This window comes from Odocoileus virginianus, unplaced genomic scaffold, assembly GCF_023699985.2.
Source record: "Odocoileus virginianus isolate 20LAN1187 ecotype Illinois unplaced genomic scaffold, Ovbor_1.2 Unplaced_Contig_3, whole genome shotgun sequence".
NCBI classification, from domain to species: Eukaryota; Metazoa; Chordata; class Mammalia; order Artiodactyla; family Cervidae; genus Odocoileus; species Odocoileus virginianus.
The window spans coordinates 487,801-497,823 of NW_027224320.1; the positions used below are offsets into that span (position 1 = coordinate 487,801).

The 10,023-nt window shown below is 55.2% G+C and overlaps 1 long non-coding RNA gene across 1 annotated transcript; it reads left to right on the top strand.

The window, feature by feature from the left end:
• The first annotated feature begins 541 nt into the window (after positions 1-541).
• LOC110129715 (uncharacterized) lies at positions 542-2,297 on the top strand. The gene is made up of 2 exons (XR_002311588.2): positions 542-788; positions 2,057-2,297. It is a non-coding gene; the product is annotated as an uncharacterized lncRNA (long non-coding RNA).
• The last annotated feature ends 7,726 nt before the right edge of the window (positions 2,298-10,023 follow it).

Here is a 10,023-nt window from a genome sequence, read left to right on the forward strand (position 1 = left end):
GGTAAATACCTAGAAGCGTGATTGCTGGATTATATGGGAAGATTATGTTGAGCTTTGTAAGAAATCTCTAGCATTCCAAGAAAGCTTTGCATTCCCACCACCAGCAGGTGAGAGTTCCTGTTGCTCCACATGGTCACCAGCATTGGTACTGTTGTTTTTTAAAAGGAGCATAGTGTTGTTCTTTGGACTGCATGTAGCATTTCTCGTGTCTCCATAAGGAAACTAATTAGCATTTTTTGGAAGGTCTCTGTCCGTTTCCTGCTTCGCTTTGGTTGCTTCTGTTCCTCTTCTGTGGTCATCGTGTTCTCTGTCCTTCATGTTGGGCTTTCTGCATCTGTCTGGTCATCCTTGGCGTTCCATTCACAGTTGAGCCAACTGACGCTCTGTGCTTCAGGCTGGGGTTTAATTGGTGAGCCGGTAGGGGCAGGGTTTTATTGGGGGAATGCCGGAAGTCTGATCTTCCACTGGGTGGAGGAGGTGGACAGCCTCCTTCCTGCTGCTCGTGTGTGGGGAGGCGAGTCTGGGGGTGGCCACTCTGCGTCAGCCCTGGCCTCGCCCCTGTGCCCTGGGCACTCACCTACCCACTCCGCACCCCACAGAGCAAGTCTGCAGTCCTGTCCTGAGGGTGGCGCCCGCCAGGAGTCAGGCACAGGCCGCATAGGGATGGCTGGGGTGCGTGGAGACTGTCCAGCCCTCTTTCTTCCTGGCACCCTGTCCTTTCCTGCTGGAGTCTCAGTGGCTCTCCTCACCAGCCCCTGAGGTCAAGACTTTCCTGGCCTGTAAGTCAGGTGAGAAAACCTCTAGCCACCACATTGCCGGTGATGCTTCCTGTGTGGGTTCAGATGCTTAAACATCTTAAATTCCTTTAGTATGGTCTTGGGTGAAAGCAGAAAGAAACTCATATGATCAGTCTATCACCTTTATCCAAAATCCCTCAATTATTTTATAAATATAAAACTAGTATATAGAAAAAATCCTTTAAACGTTCCAGGAACATGTCAAGTAAAAGGGAAAAGGTGACACTTTCTCACCACCTGCTACCACTGTCACTTCCCAGATGTCACTGTTAACTGGCAGGAGTGTGCGTGTCGTGTTTGTGGGTGCGTGTGGGTCATCACAGACCCAAAGCACACACGCATGTGGGCACACTCCCCACCCAGACTGTGACTGCACCACATGGATCCCTTTCTAGAGCCCTGCCTGCCGGGAGAGTAAGCAGGTGGCATCAGGTTCTGAGGCAAAATCGTTTCTCTTGGGGAGCCGGTCCGGGAGCACAGGCTTGCCCGCCTCAGCTGCAGAGCTCCTGCTGGGTCGCCAGGCTGTGGGGTCTGCGTGGAGACGGGGCCCACCTAGTCCTGCCTTCCCTGGTGGTCGCCCTCACAGCTCTGTAGCACCGCCCTGACGGGACCGCAGTGGCTGCAGGGTGCAGCAGACCCGCTGTCCTCCCGACCCCGACTTCCTCCCATGCCAGTCCTCGAAGGTCTGCCCCTTCCTTTCTGTTGTTTTCTGAATTTTTGGCTACACCACAAGGCATGCGGGATCTTAGTTCCCTGACCTGGGAGAGAACCAGTGCCCCCTGCAGTGGAAGCTCGCCGTCTTGACCACTCGACCACCAGGGAAGTCCCATTGCCCCTTCCTTTTATTAAAAAAAAAAAAATTATTTTAATGGGAGACTAATTACTTTACAATACTGTGGTGGCTTTCACCATACATCGACACACATCAGCCACAGGTGTCCACGTGTCCCCCATCCTGAACCCCTTCCCACCTCCCTCCCCATCCCATCCGTCAGGGTCATCCCAGTGCACCGGCCCTGAGCGCCCTGTCTCATGCATAGAACCTGGACTGGTGATCTGTTTCACATATGGTGATATACATGTTTCAGTGCTCTTTCTCAAACCATCCCACCCTCGCCTTCTCCCACAGAGTCCATGCCTCTCCTTTTTAGTAGCTGTGTAGTACTCTATAACCTGGAAGTAGTGTAATTACTTGACTGTTCTGTTTTTGGTGAGACTTTAGAGCTCTCTCCTTTTACTAAAAGCTGTGACATTTTCAGGTCTGTAGATGCCAGCACTGCGGCCTGGGGCCCAAGCAGCGTGTGCCTCTGCTGGTCTTCTCTCACCTTGCCTCACTCAGGACGCGTGCAAGCAGACCCAGACGCCTGTCCCGTCGGGCAGGCCTGGGCGCAGAGCGAGAGGCGGAGAGCTCTGAGGCCTGTTTACACGCAGACCAACCACGAGATAATTGCATGTCCCTCCTGCCTGCTCATTAAACTCGCCCGAGAGACCCCTGCTAGACACTGCTGTCTTGGCTCTGTTTGAATCTCTACACAAATCAGAGACTTTTAAAAACATAAATTTTGCCCTCCTTGAACGTCACAATAGGATTTTGATAGGTCTCTCACGTTTTGACCCTAAAGTTATTTTCCTGTCTCCACTCCTCACGGTTGCATCGGCCATGGGGCCTCCCCCGTGACCCGGAGCTTCCCCCATACGCCTGACTCCCCTCAGAGTCCTGGCTGGGGGCTCCCCTTCTGGCAGGCGTTTGTCCCTGCAGATCAGTTCACTGGACTCTCCCCTTCCTCCCCAGTATGCCCAGGAGTGGACACTGGACAGGGTTTTCTTAACAGTCCAGCACCAGCACCGCTTTTATTTTAATGAGTGTCGTGTGGACAGTTACCTGGTAACGGGGACCACCGTGTCCGTAGGACGGACAGCATCCCAGCGGTGGCCAGCTGAGGCTTGTGGGCCACAGCGCGCGCTGTCAGTGCACGGCCTGTGAGGCAGGACTCGCACCGCGAGCATCACGGGGGAGGCGGGGGGATGCCCACTCCCCTGCCTCCTGCTCTGCGATGCCCTGCCTCCCAGGCTCCCTTCCCGCCGTGGTGCCGGCAGCGCCGCAGGAGCACACACGCGGGCCCTCCTGGCGAGGGGGAAGCAAGGGTACCCGCAGGCGTGTCCTAGGCCACCACCCTCGGTGGCCAGTGGCAGCTGCGGGCTTCATCTGGAGGAGGACCAGAGGGCTAGGTGGGTGTCACCAGTGAGTGACCAACATGAAGAAGCCTCACGGCATTCTTCTCCTGTATGTTCTCAACCTGTATGACAGCAAATGCACGCTGCAGTTTTCTTTGCTTTCGGTTATGAAATTATGTGATACAACATCAGCGTGTGTGTACAACGCATCTACACTTGAAACAAATACCGTCCTGTCCTGCTGACCTGCAGCATCCCCTGGTTACGAACGGAGTTGCTGCGGACGTGTGGGGCTGTTTCTGGGTGCTCTTCTGTTCTCAGGGAACAACGTTCCTTCCCGGCCTGCCGTCCTATGGCAGAATCCTCCTCGGGGTTGTCGTGGGAGGGGAGGCTGCCTCAAAGGGGAGGCACACCTGCCCCTCCTCACTCCTGCGGGGTTTCCCGGGGTTGTTCCTTCAGATGGGTCTGCCTCCCAGCTTGCCACCGGCTAGTCAGGCAGGACTCCTGTGCCTCAGGGCCTTTGTGCCTGCTGGTGCCCCCGCCTGGACGCTGGCCCCAGGTGCTTGCACTGCCTGCTTTGCTAGCTTCCTCTTCCAGCGAAACCTTCCCTTAGCACTCTGTTTAAAATTACAGCCCCGCGTCCCCCTGATAACGCCCTCTGCCCACTTCCAGCTTTAATTATCTTCACTGAACCTTCACCAGCTGACATGCTATATAATTACTCATTTATTTTGTTCATTCTTTCCCCTCTCCTGAATGCAACTGTCCCAATGCTGGACGCATGACAGGTGCTTAGTTGTGAATCACTGAAGGAGGGAGTGAATGATGAGGGGTCCCTGGGCCCTGCACAAAGCGGGTGCTGAGTGAGTGTGGAAGGAAGAACATGTCTGCTGGGATCAGTCATTCTGATGCACTTGGGGACCCCTCCCACCTGCAGCCCTGGATCTGCTCATCTTTCAAGTCAGAGAGTTCAGATGTAATCCCAGTTTGACAAGTGAGAACCTGACATCCAGAGGGGGTAATGGGACTTTCTCAAGCTCGCCCAGCCTGGCCAGAGGGCTGCCCACATGCTGGCCAGCCCAGCACCCGCTGACACTCATTTCCTCATCTCCACCACGCAGCAACCAACAAATTCTTTGAACGTTTATTTCTGAAGAGTTGTTGCTTGGCAATGGTTGCTAAGCAAAATTCATAATTAATGAAGAGTTCAGGGCTGTTGATCAGAAGCCCTCAGGAATGCCGAGACACCTGCAGGCCGCAGCGGGCAGAATTCTGAGACTGCTCGAGAAGGCTGTCCCCAGGGGCACACAGCCCGGGTGATCTCCTTCCCTTGAAAATGGGCAGAGCCTGTGGTTCAGCAGGGTAGCTGCCCCCTTGATTGGGTTACATTACATGGCACAGGGGTGGTGGGGCACTCACTTCTCTGATCAGACTTGGTCACAGCAGCGGAAGGGCGTGTTCCTGGGCTGTGAGAAAGTGGGGCCATGCTACGGGAGGCCCCCATGGACAGCCAGAAGGGAGCCAGGGCCTCCATCCCACACCAGCCAGCAGTAGTGAGCCCGGAGGAGGACCCAGTCTCAGTGAACCCCAGCCTGGCCGGCACCTTGATCCGTCTGGGAAGCCCTCTGGCAGGGGACAAGCTGAGCCAGGCCAGCACCTGACTGGAGGAAGGTGAGAAATCAAGATGGCTGTTGGCCTGAAGTCATTACATCTGTGGTGACTGTGCGCATAGGAAACTAACACACGGGCCCTGGGGCACGGGGTGGGCTTAGCTTTTAGGAACAGCCTTGGTGCTGATGCTTCCTAAGGTCCACCTGCTGATTTCGGACTCCAGGATGTCTGACTCTAGGTGAGTGATCACACCATCGTGGTTATCTGGGTCATGAAGATCTTTTTTGTATAGTTCTTCTGTGTATTGTTGCCACCTCTTAATATCTTCTCCCTCTGTTAGGTTCATACCATTTCTGTCCTTCATTGTGCCCGTCTTTGCATGAAATGTTCCTTGGTATCTCTAATTTTCTTGAAGGCCTTAGGAAGCATCACTGCGAACAAAGCTAGTGGAGGTGATGGAATTCCTGCTGAGCTATTTCAAGTCCTAAAAGATGATGCTGTGAAAGTGCTGCACTCAAGACACCAGCAAATTTGGAAAACTCGGCAGTGGCCACAGGACTGGAAAAGGTCAGTTTTCATTCCAATCCCAAGAAAGGCAATGCCAAAGAATGTTCAAACTACCACACAATTGCACTCATCTCACACGCTAGCAAAGTAATGCTCAAAATTCTCCAAGTGAGGCTTCAACAGTATGAAAACCGAAAACTTCCAGATGTTCAGGCTGGTTTTAGAGAGGCAGAGGAACCAGAGATCGAATTGCCAACATCCAACATTTGTTGGATCATCGAAAAAGCAAGAGAGTTCCAGAAAAACATCTGCTTTATTGACTATGCCAAAGCCTTTGACTGTGTGGATCACAACAAACTGTGGAAAATTCTTCAAGAGATGGGAATACCAGACCACCTGACCTGCCTCCTGAGAAATCTGTATGCAGGTCAAGAAGCAACAGTTAGAACTGGACATGGAACAACAGAGCCTGGTTCCAAATAGGGAAAGGAGTATGTCAAGGCTGTATATTGTCACCCTGCTTATTTAACTTCTATGCAGAGTACATCATGAGAAATGCCGGGCTGGATGAAGCACAAGCTGGAATCAAGATTGCTGGGAGAAATGTCAATAACCTCAGATATGCAGATGACACCACCCTTATGGCAGAAAGCAAAGAGGAACTAAAGAGCTTCTTGATGAAAGTGAAAGAGGAGAGTAAAAAAGCTGGCTTAAAACTCAACATTCAAAAAACTAAGATCATGGCATCTGGTCCCACTACTTCATGGCAAGTAGATGGGGAAACAATGGAAACAGTGACAGACTTTATTTTGGGGGACTCCAAAAATCACTGCAGATGGTGACTAAAGCCATGAAATTAAAAGATGGTTGCTCCTTGGAAGAAAAGCTACGGCCAACCTAGACAGCATATTAAAAAGCAGAGACATGATGTTGACGATAAAGGTCCATCTAGTCAAAGCTGTGGTTTTTCCAGTGGTCATGTTTGGATGTGAGTTGGACCGTAAGGAAAGCTGAGGGTGGAAAAATTGACGCTTTTGATCTGCGGTGTTGGACAAGACTCTTGAGTCCCTTGGTCAGCAAGGAGATCCAACCAGTCCATCCTAAAGGAAGTCAGTCCTGAATAAGGACTGATGCTGAAGCTGAAACTCCAATACTTTGGCCATCTGATGCGAAGAACAGACTCTTGGCAAAGACCCTGATGCTGGGAGGGATTGGGGGCAGGAGAAGGGGACAACAGAGGATGAGATGGTTGGATGGCATCACTGATTCAATGGACAGGAGTTTGGGTAAACTCCGGGAGTTGGTGATGGGCAGAGAGGCATGGCGTGCTGCAGTCCATGGGTTCGCAAAGTCGGACACGACTGAGTGACTGAACTGTATTGAGCTTGGCGCTGTAATTGGCCTCCAGGACCATGAGGATAGGAGGGATGGATCCAGGACAACTGTACACAGTTATATGGAGTTTTCCCCCGTTAGCCTGGCTTGCGGGGGTGTGGGGGGGGGGGTGTTCTGCAAAGCTGCATCGTCCTCTTCTGATGCGTGTGTCTACTGTTGGAATATAGTGGTCCCCCTTTTCTGTCTTATTGTCCCAGTACGTTAAAAATGAAGCCTGGGGATGTTTCATTTTTATAAACTCTTAAACTGAACCTTTAAAGAAAGATCCACGCAGAGGTCAGGGCGTGGGCAAGCTGTGCTAGGACCCCTGTGGACTCAAGCCCCTTTCCGCTGGGGGTGGAGAACTTGGCACGCCCACCTCCCCACCCCACAGGCGTATCTGAATGATGGATGGCGAGCCGGGGCTTGAGGACACACTCCCCTGTGTGCCCTCTGACGGGGTGGTGGAGCCCCCTCGGATCTGGAAAACCACCTCCCACAGAGAGGGATCTGACTCAGGAGTAAGTCCAGGAGCCACAAAGAGGATCTTGCTGGTGCTGAGGCTGGTGGGGGGGGGGAAGGGCCCCGCCCCCGCGGGGTGGCTCCGCCCATAGCCCCGCCCCAGTCCCACAGCTCCACACGAAATTTCTGGCTCCGCCCACCGTCCTGCCCCACCCATTCCGGCTGTGCTGGCTCCGCCCACATGGCCTCTATGGGCTCCACCCGTGCTCCCCCAAGTGCCCTTCTTGCCGTGCTAGCCCCGCCCACGCACCGCCCACTTCACCCCACCGTGGTGGCTCCGCCCATGGCCCTGCCACATCCCCTTCTGTGCTGGCTCCGCTCAGCTCCACTCCATCCCTTGGCTGGCTCCGCCCACAGCGCCTGTACTAGCTCCACCCATGCCTATCCCAGTGTAGCCCCGTCCACACCCTGCCCACCTCACACACACTGTGCTGGCTCCGCCCACAGCCCCTCTCCACCCATCCCTACACAACCGTGCTAGCCCCGCCCCCGTCCCGCAGCTCCACACCAAGCTTACTGGCTCTGCCCACGGCCCCACCACACCTATTCCCACAGTGCTGGCTCTGCCCACTGAGCCTCTGCTGAGTCCACCCATGCCTCCCAACAGTGGCCTCTCCCCGTGCTAGCCCCGCCCACCTTATCCCTACCGTGCTGGCTCCTCCCACAGCCCCGCCCCGCCCCTGGCTCCGCCCATAGCCTCACCGCCACCCCATGTTGGCTCCGCCCACCACGTCCCAGTATTCTGGCCCACAGCCCCTCTACCCCTCCTAGTTGGCCCCACCCACAGCCTCCCCGCCCCGTGATAGCCGCGTCCACCCCATCCCTACTAGCCCTGCTACCCCTCTCACGCCCCGCCCGCCCACCCCCACCCCCTAACCCCTCTGAGTGGCCTTCCGTCCACATAGCTTTTCTGTCCCAGGCGGAGCTGAGGTCTGGAGGATACCACCGAGGCAAAGGGGTGGGTGAGAAGAGGGGCTGCAGACTCGGTGACTCATAGGGAGGCTGCTAAGGGTGAAATACAGAATTAAGCGTAACAGTGAAAGAATGGATGTTATCAGAACGCCTGACATAAGATTTTGAAACAAGGGACTTAAACCTAATAAAGATGAGGTCTTTAGAATGTAAAAGAATCATAAAAGATATGAAAATGAGATTAAGGGTGAAGAGATAAAGGCAAGCAACCCACGAGGTGCTGGAGCAGAGATGAGTGAGGACGGAGTTAACACCCACGACGCGGTGTTTTATGAAACACCGGTGTTATATGAAACTGCAGACTGAACATGAGAATTAAGAGCTGAGTTGTTATGAGTGAAAGTGAACATAAAAGTAAAACAAAAGGACAGCACTTTATGTGACTCCTACACCCCCCCCCCCAATCATAACACAAAAGAGACCCACCCATTCTCAAAGTAAAAACCAGGAAAGAAGGTGGAAAAGAGCAGGTGAAGTAAGATCTGGTGAAAGATCAATTCAAACCACAGACATCAGGAAAGTGACATGCAGATAAACTTAAAAGTTGTGAGTAAAATCCCAGTTTCTTCCTCCAAAAGCCCAGGCCTCCAAATGGAGGGATTTCCAGAAACAAAGCCTCCTCTTGGGCCCAGCGCTGGCCCTGCCCTGCCCCTGCCCCGGCCTTGTCGCCATCCCTGCAGCCCTGTGCCTTCCTCTCTGTGGAGCTCCGCCAACCATAGCCACTGGGCTGTCTGGTGACCTCACACATGGACAGACAGACGGTGAGGAGGGCTCCCAGCCAGTAGCCTGTGGCAGAATCGCCTGCTGGCTTGTGGAGCCTGGGGCCTGGGAGGGGAAGGGTCAGCAGTAAGGCCTGCAGGTGAGGGCACACTGCCGCTGGGCCCGCGTGTGAGCGCTGGGGCCTGGGAGGGGAAGGGTCAGCAGTAAGGCCTGCAGGTGAGGGCACACTGCCGCTGGGCCCGCGTGTGAGCGCTGGGGCCTGGGAGGGGAAGGGTCAGCAGTAAGGCCTGCAGGTGAGGGCACACTGCCGCTGGGCCCGCGTGTGAGCGCTGGGGCCGGCCTCAGCCTCCCAGGACACAGGCACCGGGTGCTTGCCCTCTGCCCGCGTTAATGGCCCAGGGCCGGGCAGTAGGGAGCCCGCAGTAGGGAGCAGCCTCGCCCTAGGCCACCGCAGGAGGGAGGTGGATGGCTGGTCCGCCTTGGCTGGTGCGCCTCTTAACTGGGGCCCCCGCTCCCGCCCAGGCCCAGCCCTTCCAGGGAGCGTCCGGGGAGCTTCCCACTCCACACTCGACTCCCCCCGTCCTGTCCTCCTCCTGAAAGATGCATGGAGCTTGAAAATTTCATCAAAGCCTCCTGCTTCCTGGGCAGGAGGGAGGAGCTGGGAGCCCTGGGGGGCCCGGGCTGTGGTGCCGCTTGGCCAACCCCAGACACTGCTCTGGGTTTTTGCAGGGCTCGGTGCGAGGAGTGGCTGGGGGTGGGGAGCCCCGGGTGTGCGTGCACGCACGTGGCAGATGCAGCATGGGGCCAGCAGGAACAGGGCTCCCCTGTCAGCGGACAGCAGGAATCCACTCTCCTCTGCAGCTGTTCTTGGTGTTCTTAAACAGATCGCGCATCTACGCGTGGGTGTGAAAACAAGGGTGGACTCGCGGGGCAGTTCCTGTCCTGTGGCTGCCATGAGCTTGGTAGGGACTGCCTCGCCCTGACGCCTTCGCAGGTGGGCAGGTGCGTCCGCAGGCATGCCTGGAGGTGGGCTTGCAGGGTCTGCCTGGTGGGACCTCCGACTTCCCTGCACAACTGCCCCACGAGGCAGCCCCGAGCAGTGTAGGCGGTGTGTTTCCTGTGTTCTCACCAACAGAGTGCTGTGCAAACACCTGGAAACTGGGAGATTTGCCCGGCTCGATGGGGAACCATTTGGGAAAGTATAAAGAAGCTGGTTTGCCACGTCCTCTTCAAGCTGCTTTCTTAGCACACAACAGAGGACGAGCTGTCTGGAGACCAGAGGAGGGTTGGCTTGGTGACCCGTGTTGGTGTGTGTGCTTGCACACGGGCACGGGCGTGCATGTCT